At 38.9% G+C, this 18,160-nt stretch overlaps 1 pseudogene; it reads left to right on the top strand.

Moving 5' to 3' along the window:
- The first annotated feature begins 16,559 nt into the window (after positions 1-16,559).
- On the top strand, positions 16,560-16,676 carry LOC122549627 (annotated as a pseudogene).
- Positions 16,677-18,160: the final 1,484 nt, after the last annotated feature.

The following is an 18,160-nucleotide window of genomic DNA, read 5'->3' on the forward strand; positions in this document are numbered from 1 at the left end:
GGAAAGGTGAATTCAGCAATCTTTCATCTATCTTCTCCAGCATTTCAAATGATGGCCATCTGTCAGCTGTGGTTGTGAAAATGTAAACATGGCCCTCCAAGCAGTTCACCTGTCATTTCCAATACAAGATAGAAATGAATGAAAAAGGTAAAAGATTGCGACATGAAAGCAGCTGGCAAAAGGACTCCTGTCAAACAACACATGCAGCTCATGGGAATAGTATCCCGTCAAACTGACAGTCTCTTTTGGAAAGAGACTGGAACTGACTACATCCAGTTAGCTAGCTACCATTCAAAACAATTCATTTCAAAAGTATTCAGTCTATTTCTCTCGTCAGATTTTGCAGGGAAAACTTCTAACCTGTCATTCCTCTTTCTTGAAAAAGCTAAAGATGAATTATTAGTGGGTTTTTAATTCCTGATGCATACACCCTAAGCTGCAACCAATTTTTCTGAGTTTTTAAGTTTCACTGGGTCATATTGGGATTTGAAAGAATCAAACCAAATACCCATTTGTTCTCTCAGATGGATGTGGATATTCCCTGGGTGCTGTTAGGAATAAGAGCAGGAAAATTCTCCTCTAGTGCAAAGGCTAATATTTTTACCAAGTCATCAACAAAAAAAAGATAACTGATCATTATCATTGTCATGCATGTGGGAGTTTTCTGTGCATAAATTGAATATAAACTGTGGCTATAACTGAAAAGTACTTTATTGGCTTAAAAAACTCGAGAATGCTGTGAGATCATAAAAGCACCAAAAGAAGTCTTTTTGTGTGCCACATTAAACGTCTTTGCCATGTTAACAGAGGCATTAAACTCTATAACTTTAATTTGTTGATAAAGAAAACCAGAGGCATTTTATCATCAATTGCTTGTATTTTGATATCACATTCTTGTTACAAAAGAAAGTAATGCTTTTCCATATCTTAAGCTGGAAATAAGTCTGGTGAGATATACAAAAGGCACAGTACTTCATCATCTGCATCTTTCCTGATGTCGGTATCATTGCCAGCAGTGAATATCAAAACATTCAATCCTTGCAAGCTGCCAGAAATACATTTAAAATAGGTTTTCCTGAATATTAAACTATAAAATGAAAATAAAATTAGATACTTTACCAAAGAAACAAGCTACCAATGAATCTTTTCGTCTTACATTCATCAGGACATGTACAAGTATAAAGAGGAACAACATGTTGCACTGTGAGAGAAGGCACCTGATTGATAGATAAGGAAAATCTTATTGGTAGAATCATTGCTGTGGAGAGTGCACCAGTTAGATGATTATTGACAGGTAACTGCCAAGTGTAAACAAAAAAAATAAACTCTGACTGGTCAAAGCATTTCTATGAGGAATCAACCACAGAATGGCTGTCACCTACTGAAACAAGGGTGATGCGCATATGTGTTCTTTCTGTCCACAAAGAACAGGGCCCTGTGTACCAAACATGTGGCCTCTAGTGTGCACAAGTACTATAAGGCCCAATGACAATCTTAAACTGATTGATGGTATAATTCTTAACCTACAGGGGATAAGTTAGCAAATGTTGTCAATTTTTGAATCACAACTAATGTTGAATAATGTATTTTGAATTTTGCAAATGTGGGCTTGTTGGATATGGTTAGTACTTTGCAAGCTGCAAACAGCCAAGATGGCATACTGTTTGATACAATCCACCAGTCTTTGGGTCATAAGAACTACATATCAGGATCACGTTGATACTCGCCGTATAGCACATTACTCAGCTGTGTGATAAGCAGAAAGACATTGAGAAAACCAAAAGAATTTCGGATGCTGTAAATCAGAAACAAAAACAGAAGTTGCTGAAAAAGCTCAGCAGGTCTGGCAACATCTGTGAAGAGAAATCAGAGTTAACATTTTGGGTCTGGTGACCCTTCCATAGAACAGTTCTGAGTAAGGGTTGCTGGACCTGAAACTTTAACTCTGATTTCTCTTCAGAGATGCTAAGCTTTTCCAGCAATTTCTGTTTTTGATTGAGGAAAACTTTGAGGCATGACGACCCTTATCAGCAACCTTGTGTATAGGGTCTGAGCCATTTGATCACCACTGATGGTGAAATAGGGTGTTTCAAAACTATCCTGCAGGAAAACAGCAATTCTGACCAGATAATTTCTTGATGTACATTACACAAACTCATGAAAATGTCTAAAGCCACTACTTCTGTGGTTTTGAAAAGAGCCTAGTCTGTTTAAGCTTATGTGGAAGCACAAGATAGCTCACAAATCTGACCAAGAGTTAAAGCTAACTGTTTCACACTGCTTTCATGCAGCAGCAATATGAGGGGTGATAGGCACCTACAGGATGCTGTGAAAAGGGTTTTTTTTTTGCCTATCACACAAATGATTAATGAGATATAATGAATGATGGTGTGCTGCTTAATATGTGGACCATACGTCCCAAAGATGGGCTGATCATATCCAGCAGCAAGTTCATTCAACTGATTGCAACAGGCAAAGTCTTTTCCATGCCAAAACAATGCATGCTTACAAAACTCAAAACACCATCTGTAATATTAGGTGTGATTCTGTGACTGACATGATTTTCAAAATAATGCTGAGTGTGATAAGAATTGCGCTGACAAACAAATTAAGATTGCCAGTTGGGCTTACACAGTGGCATGCTTATGCGTACTGCAGGCTACATGTGCTTGTGCACAGGACCATGTTTTTTTGCAGACCAGGAAGAACACATAGATGCATTGTGCCTGCTTAGACTTAAAGTAGGTGACAGCCATCCCCTGGTTCATTCCTCAGGGTAATGTCTTCACCAATCAGAGTCGACCTACCTGGTTTAAATCTTAAGTAAAGCTTGGAAGTTAACTATTAATCATCATCTAACAAGTGTATTCTCCATGGCAATGTCTCTACCAATCAAAGTCCACTTGTCAATCAAGCAGCACTCACGTTCGGTACTGTATAGAAATTTTGCTCCTTTTCTCATTGATATTTTGAAAACATTTGGATGAGTGCAAGACTAAAAGCTTTGACAAATTGCATCTGTTTTCAGCAATGGCCAAGTTCTACACAAGCCGACAATTATTTGTTGTCCTTCCATGATTAAAATAACATTTGCTTTCTAGTGCAAAATTATTTTTGTGCATCGTGACAGTTATAGATTTTTAATATATTGTTATAGATCACATTCTCCACTTAACCTCACATTGCTGATGTAAAGGAGACAGAGACATTAGAGAAAATGGGCAGGGTGTAACAAACACTTATAAGGATGAAACCAGGTCTGTTGTGTCGAGACAAGAGATGGTTAAGAGACGTCCCAATAGCAATGACTGAAAAATATGAAAGGAATTTTTCAGGTGATTAAAGAAAAGATGCTTGCAATTGTGGAAAAGCCAAAAACAGGAGATCATCAATATAAGGTAATCACTAATTAATCCAAAGTGAAATTCAAGATAATCTTTTTTCCATCTAGTGTTATGGACCAAGCCAGACCACTCAAAACATTCTTAAGAAGGCAGCCCCAGACCGTAACTTTACAATTTGATTCGGTAAATGCATAGTGAATATACTCAGAGTAAGTTAGCTATGTTGGCTGCTAGATTTTAAAACAGGCAAATATTTATTCACAAAATTATACAATGGAATACAAAGAACAGAATAAAGAACCCCTACAGAACTCGACCTATCCTACGAGACTTAATTATGCTGTTCCGAATATATACAACAGCCCCAATAAGCAAACTCCCTTTAAAGCCCAGCATAAATGCTTACAAGTTGAAGTTGAAGGGCAGAAAGAGAAAGGGAGAGAGTTTCCATGTAGCTCCCTATTGAACTTCTCACCAGTTCTGGACTGAACTAAAACAGTTCAGCTTGAGAGCTGACCAGTTCCCTTTCATTATACAGGTTACTTCTAAAACATGACCACTTTGGCCTGAAGTCTCATCTGTTTACACATAAACAAAAGGTCTCTCAAAATCCTTTTCATCCCTGTACCAAACCAAACTGATCAGAGACTGGCCCAGTTTATTACCCCTCTGAAAAAAATCAAGGACAGAGTCTCCTTGAGCTAAGGAACAGCTTTTAGAAAAAAAAGGGACTAGCTTTGTGACACTAGAGAGATGAGAATTTGGGACCACAAGGAATTGCTGAAGCAAATAAAACACTTAATTGTAAGAGACAAGTATTTCAAGGAGTAAGAAATAGATAGATATTTTAATGGGGGGGGGGATAGATGGACAGGAACTGGGCGGAGAAATCGTATAACTAGCCAAAAGGAAAAGGGAAACATACATAATATTCAGGCAGCTAAGAACAGAACGGGCCCTGGAGGAATATCGTGAAAGTAGGATCAGTCTTAAACGAGGAATCAAGAGGGCTAAAGGGGGTCATGAAATAGCTTTAGTGAGCAGAATTAAGGAGAATTCCAAAGCCTTTTATTCTTGTGTAAGAAGCAAGCCGGTAATTAGAGAAAGGACTGGTCCACTAAAGGATAAGGAAGGAAGGCTGTGTGTCGAACCTGAGAAAATGGGTGAGATTCTGAATAATTATTTTGCATCAGTGTTCACTGAGGAGAGGCTCATGATGAATGTTGAGATTAGAGAATAGAAGTTTGATTACTCTGGATCACGTTGACATAAATAGGGAAGATGTGTTGGATAGGCAAGAGGTTATTAAGATGGGCAAATCCCCAAGACTGGATGGGATCTATCCCAGGTTGCTGAGGGAGGTGAGAGAGGAAATAGCTGGGGCCCTGACAGATATCTTTGTAGCATCCTTAAACACAGGTGAGGTACAGGAGGACTGGAGGGTTGCTCATGTTGTCCCCCTGTACAAGGAGGGTAGTAGGGATATTCCGTGTAACTACACACCAGTAAGCCTGACGTCAGTGGTGGGAAAGTTGCTGGAGAAGGTACTGAGGGATAAAATGTATTTATATTTGGAAAAGAATGGGTTATCAGTGATAGGCAACATGGTTTTGTGCGGGGGGAGATTGTGCTTTACCAACTTAATAGAGTTCTTTGAGGAGGTGACCAAGTTGATATATGAAGGAAGGGCTGTAGTTGTCATATACATGGACTTTAGTAAGTTTTTTGATAAGGTTCCCCATGGTAAACTAATGGAGAAAGTGAAGTCACATGGTGTGCAGGGTGTTCTAGCTTGGTGGATAAAGAACTGGTTGAACAACAGGAGACAGAGAGTAGTTGAAGGGAGTCTCTCAAAATGGAGAAAGATGACCAGTGGTGTTCCACAGGGATCAGTGCTGGGGCCACTGTTGTATGTTATATACATAAATGATCTGGAAGAGGGCACTGTTGGTATAATCAGTAAGTTTGCAAATGACACAAAGCTTGGTGGAGTAGCAGAAAGCATAGGGGACTGTCAAAGACTACAGGAGAATATATATAGACTGCAGAGTTGGGCGGAGAAGTGGCAGATGGAGTTCAATCCAGGCAAATGTGAGGTGATGCATTTTGGGAAGTCTAATTCTAAAGCGAATTATACAGTAAACAGAAGAGCCTTGACAAAAGTTGATGAGCAGAGAGATCTGGGAGTTCAGGTCCATTGTACCCTGAAGATTGCTGCACAGGTGGATAAAAAGGAGATTGAGGGGGGACCGGATTGAGGTCTACAAAATCATGAAGGGTATAGACAGGTTAGATAGAGATAAGTTTTTTTCCCAGGGTGAAAGATTCAATAAAGACAGGTCACGCTTTCAAGGTGAGAGGTGAAAAGTTTAAGGGGGATACACGCGGCAAGTACTTTACACAGAGGGTAGTAAATGCCTAGAACGCGTTACCAGCAGAGGTAGTAGAGGCAGGTGCAGTAGATTCATTTAAGATGCATCTGGACAGATACATGAGTAGATGGGAAGCAGACAGATACAGATGGTTAGGAATTGGGCGACAGATTTAGACAGTGGATTTGGATCAGCTCAAGCTTGGAGGGCTGAAGGGCCTGTTCCTGGACTGTAAATTTTCTTTGTTCTTCTTCTTTGTTCTATCAATAAATAGTGGAAAGACCATATTTAAGTGATTAATATTGGCCGGAATACCAGGAAATAGTTCTCTGCTCTTCTTAGAAGAGAAGTACCATGGGATATTTTTATCCATTCTGAGGCTAAGCAGTTCTTCAGCTGAACATCTTGCCCTTGAAAAATAGTATCTCCAACAACGCTTTCTCAGTATTGAGGTTCTCAGTGCAGTGTCAGCCCGGATTTTGGTGCTGAAGCCTCTGGTGGGGGATTTTAACCCAGTTTTCTGCCTTTTAGATCATGTGAGGAGCACAGTTTCTAGATTCCTTGAGAGTTATACACTATGGTGAGCAATAAGTGCTAGGAATGAGCATTAAATGGAAACAAGGACACAAATCTGGCTTTGAAACCAGTACAGACTGCCAGGTTATAGAAGGTACAGCTTTTCTTTCTGTTGACATTAAGAGCCTTTTAAAACATACTGTTTAAATATTCTTAACCCAGTTCCCAATGTTGTGACTTCACAATGCAAAATGGTTCTCAATTTGGCACATTTTGCCTTTAATTGGCATCAACTGGGCATTTTCACTTGCAGACACAAAAAGGATAATTGGTTGGGGAAATGTAGTGTGCGTAATAGATGGATCAATTCTGACAAGGTTGGTAAAGATAGATCAAAAATGCTCTTTCTGAATCCGTAACCTTTCTGTTGGGGGAAGGAGAGGAGGAATAGGAATAGATGTGGTGGTTAAAGATTAGGGCAACAGTTTACCAATTTATAAATAGATAAAAATGCAGTCTAACAAAACTACCATCTGCCTAGCCAACTGGTGCATCCAACAGAGGTAATGTTCCTATCAAGTCATCTGGATTGTTTTATAGAAGGCAAACTGCCGTTTAGTTTAATACAAAACAGGAAGATTGGCAGAGATTTTGGAAAAATGAATTGGTCTTATAAGAATATACTGCAGTCTGTTTTATGTAAATTCATTATCAAAGGCGTCCACAAACAATGACTAACCTAAACATTATTGGAACATTAAAATATTATAGAAAATTGCTTCTGCTTTTACAAAGGATTTTTGATCAAAATATATTATTATAGTAGAGTGGAATAGAATATTTCATGATCTGGTAACATGTACAGGGGCTCTTCATCCCCAGCTACAGACTAAAGATGTTAGTACTGTTGAGTGAGTCTTATTATAGCAAAAATAGATTTTTCTCATCTAGTCAATCACACATGACAATGCATCGAAATTCTCAGACTAGTCATAGTACCAAAGATACACAGTGATATTTGTCAATGACAGATATGCCTCTGAGGGGAACAAGACTATAAAAATTATAAATGTACAAAGTCTGGAAAGACCTTTTTTTTAAATTGAGATCAGAATTGTGTGGAAAGAGCAAAAATCATTATAAACTGATGACAGGAAAGGTACCATTTTGCAGTGTCAACTTGCTTCTTGACCAGTCTTACCATGTAGCATCAACATTGTTGACTTAATGGGAAAGGGTCTTCAGTTTATAGGACTTTTATCTTTTAAGTTACCCCCAGTTTTACTGCAGGGCAGATTCTATTGAACCACAAACAAAGTAACCATGTGCATACAGCTATTTAGAAGATGCAATTATAGTCACTCCTCTTTTGTTGCCATTCTGTCAAAAGTCATCATGCCACAACTGGCTAACTCAGATCTTCTACCAACAACACAAGTGTGGGTATATTTCATTCATTGGCTGAGGAGGATAAGAAGACAACTTTGCTGAATTGTTCCCAAACATTTATGAATTGACAAGCAATCTCCAGAACACTGCTGGAAGCAATTCAGAGGAAGAAACTGGGATGTTAAAAAATGTACATTAATTACATGTTTTTCATTCTTCAGCACTGTAGGTTATTCAACGAAGTACTTTGGCAAAGTAAGGAATTTTTTTTTTGATTGCCAGTCAAGGACATTCCACGGTCCTTCAATGCTATTTCTACTAAATTACTGACAATCTAAATATATTCTTATCCCAGTATTAGCTGACATTGTAAAGTGTTCTGTCTCTTCAAGCTTTGTCTCACTTTAACTCAAATCAGCCATCATCAGCCCTGTTCTGAAGAAACTAACACATATTACTACCCCTCTTGCAAACTCTTGTCCCATCACCAACCTCCCTTTCCTCTCTAAAGTTTTTGGTTGTGTCATCACCTCCCAACTTCAGATCCACTTTTCTTAGAACTCCATGTTCGAATTTGTTTTGCTCCTGCACAGTAGTGGTACAACATTTAGCAAAATCGTAAATCACAATCTTAATGTCTAAGTTAAAGGTAAACTATTCCTTCTCATCCTCTGAACCTATCTGCAGCCTTGGACCATACCATTCTTCCCCCAACATCTCTGAAATGGGGAGGGGTGAGTCCGCAGTGAAATTTTAAAGCAAGAATGGATATTTTTAAAATTGAGGTGATGTTTAACCAGGCCTCATGAGCATGTGGATGATGGTGGATAAGCATTGGTTTTGATTGAGGATACAGCCAGCAGCATTTTAGATAACCTCAAGTTTGGGAGAGAGCGCAAATTTGGAAGTGATAAAGGCAGGAAATGACGGTTTGAGCAGTTGATGAGCTGAGAAAGGAATAGAGATGAGAAAATATATGGAGATAGAAATAGGTGGTGTTAATGATGGCACACACATGTATCATGGGTCTAACTCATGCCAAATGTATCACCAAGGTTAAGAATTGGATTTGACAGTTGTTCTGCCACTCACTTGGGATCTGAATGGAATCAGTTGTAAGGGAATAATTTGTAGCAGGAACCAAAAACCATGGTTTCTGTCTTCCCAATACTAAATTGGACGTAATTGTTGCTTTCACAGTTACTTTAATTGAGTAAAATACAAAAAGAATTCTAAAAATATGTTGTGACTGGACAGCTATTTGAGAGTGTGTACCTGCATCGATATGGACATATCTATTAGCAAAATAAAATGTGCATACTGACAAATGCACACAAAGGCACTGAATGTGTGATATTTTTGTGCATTTACTTTATGTGACATTTCAATTCATAACTGCAAATGCATATGTGAACTATAATGTAGAATAAACATGGTATAATTCTTGCTTATGTAAAATATTCAATTAAAAACAAGGAGACTGCACTGTTTTGTGGTTGGTTCTAGTGAATGAAGTTTTTTTTGGTTAGTATCTATCTGGATAAACTGCTTTAAAAATTCTGGTTATTAACCTTATAGTTTTTGAAAATGGTGTCTCTTTGTTGATTCTTTCAAACCCTTTCTGATTGTAAATGCTTGCATCTCCTCTTGGTCTTCTCTGCTTCAAGGAGATGAGACTCAGTCTCTCTAAAGCTTTTATTTTCTTCCTAAAGTATTGTGACTAGAATTGGACACAATGTCCCAGCTGCCAGTCTGCATGCTTATTATATACGATTAACAAACCTTCCTGGTTTTTGTACTCGATATGTCTCTATTTATAATGTGCAGAGTCGAATATATTCTTAAACATTTCGTTAATTCGTCCTGCCATCTTCAAAGATCTTTCCGTTTTTGTATCCTTATTATGATGCTACAATTCAGTTTGTAATGGATTATTGACCATTTCTTTATTCCAACACACATTCCTCCACCTCCACGTGCTGTCTGTTGATTTTTGGTCATATAACCTGAAAGAAAATCAGGAATTCATCTCAAATATTTGTTTTCTGACCCACCAATGTTGATATAACACAGGGTTACTAGGAAAGGGTTTAAGTGAGCAGTTAACGAAAGGCAGCATTAATTGCCAGCATCAACTCCAAGGGCTGAATGGTCACCTTCTGTGCTGCAAGCACTGTATTACTCCATCTTCAAAGGACTTTACATAAGAAATCAGATCCATAATCCAGTCTCTTTATTGCAGTAAGCAACTGTGCATTCTCACAGAATTAAAGAATCACACAGAATACCTGGTCCATCATATCTCTGCTGATTCACTGTATGAAACAGAACACTTTAGGAAGGAAGTGAATGCTTTGGGTACAGAAAGGGTGCAAAAGAGATTAACGAGAAGGGCTCCAGAAATGTCGAATTACAGGATGAAACTAGAGAAACTGGGACTACTCTCCAAAAAGGACAAAAGACCTAGAAGAGATGCAAGCATTTAAAATCAGGAAGGGTTTAGAGAGAATAAAAAAAGGAGACTGTTTCCAGTGGGTGCATGTTGATAAACAGAGAATTCAGATTTAAAGTGATTTGCAAAAAAAACATGAGGCAACATAAGGGAAAGTCTTTCTAACACCAGAAGCAGTTAGGATATGGAATGCATGAGCTGACAGGCTGACAATAATTGACAGAGAAAAGAGATCTCTGTAAATAGGGGGAAAATAAGTGGGGCAATGGGACTAACTGGTTTGCTTTTTGAAAGAGATAATGTCAACTTCATCAGCTGAATATCATGCTCCTGTGCTGCACTAATCACTGGTTTTATATTGACTGAATAGCAAATTTTCCATCCATACCAAGCCCATTGCTTATTAAATGTGTGGAATATAATACAACATAATTAACTTTTAAATGAGAGGCATACATTGAGGAGTAATTAAATGGATCTGACCAAAAAATTCCCTTTAACTGTCCATCGAGACATCCCATATGTTGGTATGATTAGATTAGATTAGATTACTTACAGTGTGGAAACAGGCCCTTTGGCCCAACAAGTCCACACTGACCCACCGAAGCGTATACCACCCAGACCCATACTCCTACATTTACCCCTTCACCTAACACGACGGGCAATTTAGCATGGCCAATTCACCTAACCTGCACATTTTTGGATTGTGGGAGGAAACCGGAGCACCCGGAGGAAACCCACGCAGACACGGGGAGAATGTGCAAACATTCACACAGAGAGTCGCCTGAGGCGGGAGTTGAACCCGGGTCTCTGGCGCTGCGAGGCAGCAGTGCTAACCACTGTGCCACCGTATTTACAGATTCATTCCAGGATCAACACCCTGATTGTCTGCAATCATCTTGACTCCTCCCTATTCATTCATTTTTAAGTCACAGATATTTCATTAATAACTTTTTATTAAAAATTCTTTCTTTTTGCGTTATGACTGAAATTCATGTGTATCAGAAGAGATAACAAGCTGAATGACCTTCTCATGGTGTGTCATTTTCACAACTTCTTGAGGAAACTGGATTGAAACTGAGGAGCAGACAGTGTTACCAGCTCTAACAAGTGATACGATGCACCCTGCATGATGTGAGGCAAGTGATAGGAACCATATTCAAAACTCTTCACGAAAGGACCATGTCCACTCTATTCTCCAATACACAACCAGTTCCAGGAGTAGTGATGAGCCCCCTTTATCAAACTTCAATAATTAAAAAGGCAATTACCTTGAAAGAGGAAATTAAATCACTTTTTACATTGAAACATTGTATAAAAGCAGTAGCAGCTTTCCCAAGCTATATTTTTCTTCTGGATTAACACAGGAGTTTGGAAATGCTGATGCTCATTTTGTTTGTGTAATGCAGTTGAGTGTCTCCAACAACAACCTGCACCTGCATAGCATCTTTCACATTGTAAAATAGTTCAAGGCTCATCTGAGAAGTGTACGGGTTTATTTGGAAGCACTAGCCTTTGAAGCACTGCTTCTTCATCAGGTTGACAATCGCCTGATGAAGAAGCAATGCTTCGAAAGCTATTGCTTCCAAATAAACCAGTTGTACTGTAACCTGATGTTGTGTGATTTCTAATTTTGTCCACCCCAGTCTAACACCGGCTCCTCCAAATTAGAGAAGTGCTAGCAGACAAAATTTAACATCAAGCCATTTGTGAAGCTTTTAGGATGGGTGACCAAAAACTTGTTCAATTAGATAGTTTTTCCAAAGCATCTAAAAGCACTACCGGTAGATAGATAAAGAGCCAGCGAGGTTTTGGATGGGAATTCCAGAATTAAGAGCTCGGAAAATGATGGCACAGCCACTAATGGTAAGACAGTGGGAAAACACAGATGTCTGAAAGGATTGTGGAATTACAAGAGTTACAATGATAGGCAAAGACAAGCCCACGGAGGGATTTGAAACAAGAATGAACATTTGAACATTGAACAGGACCCAATGTAGATCAGCAAGACAGGGGTGATGGCTGACTGGGATTTGGTGCAAGTTAGCGTATGAGAGGCAAATTAACAACAAACTGGTGTCTGTGCATCCTGGCTTTGACAGGGTACTGTTTGAGCTGTGGATATTGTCTGGCATTCATTTGATTTACCATGCAGGCTTTGATAGCACAAATACTCTCACAATGGGAATAGCCTATGGAATCTCGATTGCAAATAGGCTGGTTTAAAAGTATTAGCTCCATTCTAAGTGTCACAATGAGACCAGCTTGAATTGCTGTAAAGGAGACAATTTAACCTTTAAAAGTAGTTAATTAGTTTAAAAATAAACAGAAATCTGACCACATTACCAACTGGATAACTTTTACAAAGTGCTCTTTTCTCCCAAATCTTAGGAGGCAATACTGCCATCTAGTGACTAAGAAAGACAGATTTTAGTTTGTTTGTGGCAGTTCCTTCAAAGTAAAGACAAGTATGTGCCATGACCTCTCTCGTAACAGACTTAGTAGAGTCCTCAGTTATACAGAATCTATCCTTCTCCACAAACCACCCAGTTTCTTAATGTTCTGACAGCGTAGTTTACTATAAGTGTGGTTGAGAAGCTTCACTCTTGTTGTCCAAGACTCTTTTGTGCTGAAACTGAGAAAGCAATTTACACACAAACATACAGCAGATAATTTGAAATATTGTTTCTAATATTGCTTTTCATATTTGTACCTCAAATCCTTCAGTGACATATTGCATCCTGCTGACCGTCTTTTGCACTTCAGATTAAAGGCCAAAGTCTCACAATGTGCAGAGATCTAAAAGCCATTGTTAGTATTAGCCCTTTCCGAGCTAATTAGAGTGACATTCAATTCGTTTTAAGTCACAAATCATTTCAATACTCAGCATTGACCAGTTCAGATGTTTCCTAATCTTTAGTTAAATTGAGTACAAATGCTTTATGTGAATCACAATTGCATCAAATTTTGTGGCAGGTTGCCTTACTGAATTGAACAGAACATGAAAGGAATGTTGTATTGTCTAGGATACTGGCCAACAAATGGAAGGGTAAAATGAATAAGATCAATGGAACGGAAATTTTAAAAAGATTAAAACTCTCCTACCTGAAGGAATACTAATAATGACATTTGAGCTTTCTGTTTCACCAAACTGAGGGTGGACCGGGAGACTGGCAAAGCCAACCTTCACTACAAACAAATGAATAAAGAGTAGGCCAGTGGGCTGATCAATCCTGCTCCACCATTTAATAAGGTCATGGCTGAACTGATGGTGCCCTCAATGCTACATTCTTACCCATATAACCCCTATAACTTCTAACTCCCTTGTGTGTCAAGAATCTATTTACTTCTGTCCTAAAAACATTCAACGACTCTGTCATGACTGTTCTCTGAGGAAGAGAATTCAAAAAAAATTCAGGACCCTCTAAATTTATCTTTATCGCCATCTGATATTTAAACTGTGTCTCCTCATTCTGAACTCTTCCATAGGAGAAAATACCCATTCTGTCAAGTCCTCTCAGGACGATATATTTATCAATAAAACCATCTATTATTCTTCTAAACTCCAATGGATATATGCCCAGCCTATCCAAACTTTCTTCACAGATAATCCTCTAACCAGGAATCAGTCAAGTGAACATTCTCTGAACTATTTCTCATTCAGTTTTATCCTTTCTTAATTAAAGAGATCAAAATTGTACAAGTACTCCCAATGTGGTTGCCTCGGTCTTGAATCACTTATATCCCTTTGCAGGTTCCTTATATCTTCATCAAAGCTTGTTTTTCTAACTATCTCTGCACCATCAGAGGTGTAGCCACCATATACTTATTTCATTCATCCAAGTCATTAAAAATATTGTAACTAACTAAGACCCCAGCACTGATCCCTGTGGCACTCTACTAATCACAACTTGCAAAACTGAAAATAACCTATGTCTGTCCACTCTCTGCTTCCTTTTAGCTACCCAATCCTGTACCCACACTGCAGTGTTAATTCTACACCAGGATCTCTTGTTTTGCATAGTAATCTCTGAGGTGGCATCTTGTCAAATGTCTTCTGTAAATCTAAGGAAAGAGCACTCGACTTGAAGGGCCTTACCAGAATCTAGGGAATTCTGTAAAGTTAAAGGCAATGGATCTACAATTTCAATAGATTCCAGTTTTTCTGACAATGCTCATCAGGACTTGAGGACTTGTCAACGTATTTCTGATAATTTTCTTAATATCCTTTCCCTGGTCAATGCACTTGTTTGAAGTGCACAGTTGCTCAGTGGTTAGCACTGCTGCCTCACAATGCCAGGGACCCAGGTTTGATTCCTGCCTCGTGCGACTGTCTGTGTGGAGTTTGCACGTTATCCCTGTATCTGTGTGGGTTTCCTGCAGGTGCTCTGGTTTCCTCCCACAATCCAAAGATGTCCAGGTCAGATGAATTGGCCATGCTAATTTGCCTGTAGTGTTAAGTGCATAAGTCAGGGGTAAATATAGGGTAGGGTGGTTATTCTTCAGAGGGTTGGTATGGACTTGTTGGTCCAAATGGCCTGTGTCCATACTGTAGGGAATCTATCTAAAAAAAAAAGTGCCTCCCTTACTTTCAGCTTCTGATTCTGGGATGTTACTTGCATCCTCCTTAGTCAAAATCCACAACACAGATGTTGCAAGGGACATTTATACCAAACCATCAAAACACCCAGTATGGAACCATATTGAATGATTAGTGCCAGTGCTGTACTTATTAAAAGCAGCTGCTGCAATGTAAGGATGAAGATATTGATGGAGTCAATGAAGGAGAATTGTGCCATTTGAAGCCAACACATGGACCATCGTTAGAGTGCTCTTTGGGGCACTTGTGGGGTAGTGACAGTGTCCCTACCTCTGAGTCAGGAGAACTGGGCTCAAGGTCTACTTGTCTCATAAATGTGCCGTAACACATTTGAAAAGATTAATTAAAAATATTGATGGTGCTCTGGGCTGAAAAGACCCAGTTCACGTCATACTTGGTCCAGAAGTCTGTCCTAACATGTCTAAATGGGCTGATTTAAAGATATCCATAAGGCTGTCGCATTTCTGCCATTAGGTGGCAGTAGTGCACTTTGTGGTGTTATGACACAAGGGACATCCAGGGGCAAGAGTTAAGTGAATGAGGTTCATTCAATGAGCGCTTCAAAATGGTAAATCCACAAAACATCCATACCAATTTGACCATAGATTTAAAATTCAGTCTTCAGAATGGGTTTGAACAAGGAACGTTTCATTCAAAGGCAAGTCACAAGGAATTAAGGGCTACGGGGAGAATGCGGGTAAGTGGAGTTGAAATGCCCATCAGCCTTGATTGAATGGCGGAGTGGACTCGATGGGCCGAATGGCCTTACTTCCACTCCTATGTCTTATGGTCTTATGGTCTTAACTCACTCTTATCTCCATCAGCACTGCCTTCAAACCACTAATAGCACGCCATCAATATCCCCAGTTTTCATCACTTTGCCACTAGCAGTGACATCTTCAGTGGCCTGGGCCTTAAGCCTTGGAGATTTCTCCATAAACCTTTCAAGCTCTTTCTGACTTCCTTTAAGGAAGGTCTTTGACCAAGCTTTTGGCCATGAAATCCACTAACATGGCTCATGGTCAAATTTGATCTGACATGAACATAAATGTGAATAAGCAAGAGTAGACTAGTTTTTCTGACAATGTTTATGTTGTTTCAACATGCTATTTTACCATGTTGAAGGTGCTACATAAATGCAAATTGTTATTGCTGTTCCCCAAAAAGGGACTGAGAAGAGAGATCTTCAGGCAAATCAGCTGAAAAAGAGAATTTTAACATCAGCAGAATTGGATTCATTAATTCACATTTTACCAAGTAAAGATTATCCAGCGTATCTTGTCATACTTCCCTTAGTACATATCATGGACAGCTTGGGAAACTGGTATGTTAATTATATTGTTAAAATACACAGGAAAAGGAAATTATTTAATTGAGTACTTTGAGCACTTACAAGGGAAGACTGCTGGGACATTGGATTGGAAGGTAAGAGACTGACATGTGTGATGCTGTCTTTTTTAAATAAACCAGCTATTAAGAAAAGGATTTGTGTCACAATCTGGTGTTGGATCCATTTAACACATGAATCTCAGTGGAATTTTCCTTGTTAGATCTTTGGCAAGAACCTGTGTAGAAACAAAAGAAATTGTCACCTTTATCATTTGTGCATTTTCCCCAGGAGCTTTACCAATTCCCCATAGGTCATCTCACACGGAAGTCACAGAAATTTTGTTGAATCACTGTCACAGAGGCAAAATCCTGAAATATCTTCCTTCCAGCATTGAGGACATATTTATATCCCACGAACGGCAGTGATTCATGATGGGTCCACTCCACCATTTTCTCAGAGCTTTTAGGGATGGGCAATAAATTCTGGTCAAGCCAGTGATGCCTGCATTCCCTGAATGGATTAAAAAATACCCTTGTACTGTCATAGAGATCTACCTTTGCTTAAAGAGGAGGTTACCATTCCCTTTAATAAGGATGGAAGGGATCCGAGTGGCCTTACAACACACAAATGGTTAAGGCATTGCCATCCACTTAGAGGCATCTAACTATTTTTTGGATCCTCTTGTACACTGTGATAGTGTCTCTACCTCAGGAGCAGGGCTCAAGTCCCACCTGCTCCAGAGGTGTTTAATAACATGTGAGTAGATACACAATCCCAAGTTCCCTTCTCTATAATTATTGCTATAACATAAATATTGCTAAACATTTTCAGAAAACCTGTCAGCAATTTCTGTTTGTGAATGAATAGGGCCCCACTTCGCTTGTAAGAACTTTTCCAAACTAGTCTCAAGGTCTTTCCTGAAAACATCATTGAATGTTTTCAAATTGATGAGTGAGAGTTATCTCCTTTTGATGGTTACAGTGATTTTGAGCAGTCAATCCAGATCCAACACACATAAATCCATTCATATAAAACACTCATGGTGCAGTGCAAATAGCCACTATATAGTTGCTCTCACTCAAAGAAACCTCGCAGATTAGATTACTTACATTAGATTAGATTACTTACACTGTGGAAACAGGCCCTTCAGCCCAACAAGTCCACACCGACCCGCCAAAGCGCAACCCACCCATCCCCTACATTTACCCCCCTACCTAACACTATGGGCAATTTAGCATGGCCAATTCACCTGACCTGCACATCTTTGGACTTCATATTTCAGATGGCTGGTGGGAAATTGAAATGCAGTAAGTGCCACCTTACAGTGTTTGTACTTAGGATGAGGGATGCTTTACTCTGCATTTAACTCACGTTCAGTCAGAAATGTTCAACATTACTGTATAACAAGGTTAAATGTTTGCTTTTGAAGCTTGCCATTTTAACGAGTGCAAAAGAAATAGAAAATAATTTGTATTTACCATTGCTTAATTGTTGAGTCTTTCCTTGCATTGTAACAATTCCACCTCACAGCAGTATTAGAGGACAACATTCTTCACACAGACTACTTTTAGACTAGTACAGGTCTTCCTACACTTTATTTTCTGCTAGTGCTGTTCTAAAACAGGTAACAGGGATTTCTGTCTTTGGAAAAGCTAGTGCATCCTTTAAGATGAATCTTCAAACAAAAACAGAATGGCAACTGCAGAACTCAACAATAATTTTACTATAGATTACCTGAACAGAAAAGCATTTGCTTAACCAAATGGTCTTTCAGTTTAATGTTATTTTCAATTAATTTAAAAATACTTGTTTTGCTTTTACATATTGTTTATAAGCACATTAACTTAGGCTAATGCCCAGTTGCATCAACTTGGCTTATCTGATAACATTCCCACTTCTGAGCCAATGACACTGGAGTTCAATGATGTTGGAAAACATTCCAGGGAGGTATTGAAGTAAAGGCTGCTGTCATAAAATATAGAAAATAGAAGCAGGAGTAGAGCTTTCAGCCCTTCATGATTATTCCATTGTTCCAAATGGCCATGGTTGATCATCCAACTCAATATTTTGTTCCCAATTTCTCCCCATAGCTTTTGTTCCCTTTCGGCCCAAGAACCATATCTAACTTTTTCTCGAAAGCTAAATTTAATATTATTA

The sequence above is a fragment of the Chiloscyllium plagiosum genome, chromosome 4, assembly GCF_004010195.1.
Source record: "Chiloscyllium plagiosum isolate BGI_BamShark_2017 chromosome 4, ASM401019v2, whole genome shotgun sequence".
Classification (NCBI taxonomy): domain Eukaryota; kingdom Metazoa; phylum Chordata; class Chondrichthyes; order Orectolobiformes; family Hemiscylliidae; genus Chiloscyllium; species Chiloscyllium plagiosum.